Consider the following 3,218-nt stretch of genomic DNA (forward strand, 5'->3'; position numbering starts at 1 on the left):
AAGAACTCCCCCCAGGGCATTAAAACCAGATGGGAGTTTTCAGCAAAAAAATGACATAGGAAGAAAGTTACATCAGACCAGGGTTTTTTTGAGTAGAAAAAACCCAGCAGGAACTTATTTGCATATTAGGCCACATCTCATCACCATTGTTTCAGACCATCTACTCCTGCACCAGTCTCTGCTTTATGTAACAACCTCTGGACTGCAGCTTGCATTCCCCCCTCTCTCCCCTGCATTTTGTTTTAAAACAGATCTACACATTATACTGAATTCTGGCCTATGTTTGCTTACAACAGGATGTAATATAAATTCTGGCTTGAGTTAATTTACAAATTCACAACAGTGGAACCCTTCCAGGGCTAAACAGGGACATGGGATTTTTATCTCAATACGGATGTTACTTTTCTGTCCCAAGCATTTCCCCTCTGCTCTAATCAAGCTGATTACAATCTGCGTTGGACTTTTGCATCCTTTATGAGCACTCTTCAAGAAGCTCTCTCACCTTCTGAGTGGGACAAAGATTGAGTCCAATGCCACCTTTAAGACTAACAAAATTTTATTCATGGTATAAGCTTTCGTGTGCACATGTTCAATGTCAGAGACATTTAAACAGTTTCCTCAAGTTTCCTTGTAGAGCAGGAACTGCGGCTCGGGAGCCGCATGTGGCTCTTCCACACATATTGTGTGGCTCTTGAAGCCCCCAGCACTCTGTCGGCCAATTTGGAGAAGGCATTTGTCTCTTTAAATCACTTCTACAAGTAAAGCCAGCCAGTGGCTTGGAGAGTGCATTTAAAGTTAAAGTTGCTTTCTTTCCACCTCTCCCCTATCTATTTGCCTGCCTTCCTGCCTTCTGGCTCTCAAGCACCTGATGTTCGTGTCTTGCGGCTCTCAGACATTTATTCTACGTGGCTCTTATGTTAAGCAAGTTTTGCCACCCCTGTTGGGGGTGGGGTATACTGTCAGGAAGGGCCACTTAGAACCAAGATGCATAAGTGTTGGGATATATAATATCAGCAGCTCCAGAAGAAGCTACCCAGCACTTATGCATCTTGATTCTTAAGCAGCCCCCCCTGACAGCAAAAAAAGCCCCCTTCATAAATTAGGCTTGAGGAATACCATGAATAAAACTTTGTTGGTTTTAAAGATGTCACTGGATTCTGTTCTGCTGCTTCAGACTAACATGGCTACCTCACCTTGAGATGCTTTTTAGGACTCCCCAAAAGCCAGGGCTTTTTTTCATTTTTATTTTTAAAGCAGGAACACACAGGACTGCAGTTCCGGCAGGCTTTGTGTCAAGGGGTGTGGCCTAATATGCAAATGAGTCCTTGCTGGGCTTTTTCTACACAAAAGCCCTGTGTGAAGCAATGGTGGCATCAGGGAGGGTGGCCTAATATGCAAATGAGATCCTGCTGGGCTTCTTCTACAAAAAAAGCCCTGCCAAAAGCTATATCAAAAATAGCACAGGGCTATATTTCAACGTAGCCACCAGATGGGGCTCTTTGTGTTATAAAAGCAATCTTAAAGGCCTTTTCCTTCCTTCATCCTTTGGTGGAAGGTGGAAGGATGTATCTCCAGCAACCAAAATCAAGCAAATTCATACAACAGTATTCCCCATTACAATGTATGGGTGTGAAAGTTGGACAACACAGGAGGCTGACTGGAAGAAAGCGGAAATGTAGTGTTGGTGAAGAGTTTTACAGATACATTGGACCACCAGAAAAATGAGTTCTAGGTTAAGTCAAGTCTAAACTCTCCCTAGAAGCTAAAGATTACTAAACTGAGGCTATCGTACTTTGGTCACATTCTGAGAAGACAAGAGACACTGGAAAAGAGAATAATTCTAGGAAACGCTGAAGGCAGCAGCAAAAGAGGAAGATCCAACACATGAGATGAATTGACTCAATCAAGGAACTTGAGTTTGCAAGACTTGAGAATGACCATGAAAGATGGGATGTTTTGGAGGTCATAGGGTTTCCATAAATCACAAAAGTTCTCCAGAACTCATAGAATTTTATAAGGTTTCCATCAGTCACAAACATTTTCCAGAACTGTTCATCAGACCAGCTATTTAAATGGGAGAAAGCAATGTAAAAGAAGAATACCACCCTTATGGATTCCTAGCATCCAGGGGTGGAATTCTAGCAGGAGCTCCTTTGCATATTAGGCCGCACCCCCTGATGTAGCCAATCCCCCAAGAGTTTACAGGGCCTACTGTAAACTCCAGGAGGATTGGCTACATCAGGAGTATGTGGCCTAATATGCAAAGGAGCTCCTGCTAGAATTCCACCCCTGCTAGCATCTATCTTGGCCCAGCCTAGACTGGCCTCACCCTTGCAAGGTGGAAACTGGAGAAGGATAGACCTAGTGAGGCAAGAATCAAAGGCAATTTTTAGGGAGGAGCTGTGACTCAGTGGTAGAGCATCTGTTATGGGATTGTGCTAAACCAGGGATGGCTGAGCTGTGGCTCGGGAGCCACGTGTGGCTCTTTCACACATATTGTGTGGCTCTTAAAGCCTCAACTGCCCATTCAGCCAGCTTGGAGACGACAATTATCATAGAAAGGCGAGCAGGCAAGATTTTGCAAAGCCAAAAGCAGAAGGGAAGACAGCTTTTAAGACATGAAAACAAACGCAACATGCTGGAAGTGTGCCTCACTTTCTAAATAGCTCAGGCAAAATATTTTACATCATTTTATGCTCCCTGCCTCCTTAAGTAGCGGGTGGCTTCAGGGGGAGTTTTTTACAAGGTTAGTTCCCTGGTGAGGAGAGAGGAATGTCTTAGGGGATTTTTTTTTTTTGCAATATCAGTTTGGTTACAAGTATCCATATTGAACAAGGGAGCAGGCAAGAATCTGGGTACACAATGCCAGTCTTTGAATGACAGGCATTTATCCAAAGAGACCAGATCTCCTTAGAGAAGAATTGCAGATTTATACCCCGCCCTTCTCTCTGAATCAGAGATTAAGAGTGGTTTACAATCTCCTGAATCTTCTCCCCCACAACAGACACCCTGTGAGGTGGGTGGGGCTGAGAGGGCTCTCACATCAGCTGCCCTTTCAAGGACAACCTCTGCCAGAGCTCTGGCTGACCCAAGGCCATGCCAGCAGGTGCAAGTGGAGGAGTGGGGAATCAAACCCGGTTCTCCCAGATAATAGTCCACACACTTAACCACTACACCCAACTAGCTCTCCTCTGTAACCAAACTCAGGTTCTCTTCTA

Source organism: Heteronotia binoei, chromosome 14 (genome assembly GCF_032191835.1).
Source record: "Heteronotia binoei isolate CCM8104 ecotype False Entrance Well chromosome 14, APGP_CSIRO_Hbin_v1, whole genome shotgun sequence".
In the NCBI taxonomy this organism is placed as follows: Eukaryota; Metazoa; Chordata; class Lepidosauria; order Squamata; family Gekkonidae; genus Heteronotia; species Heteronotia binoei.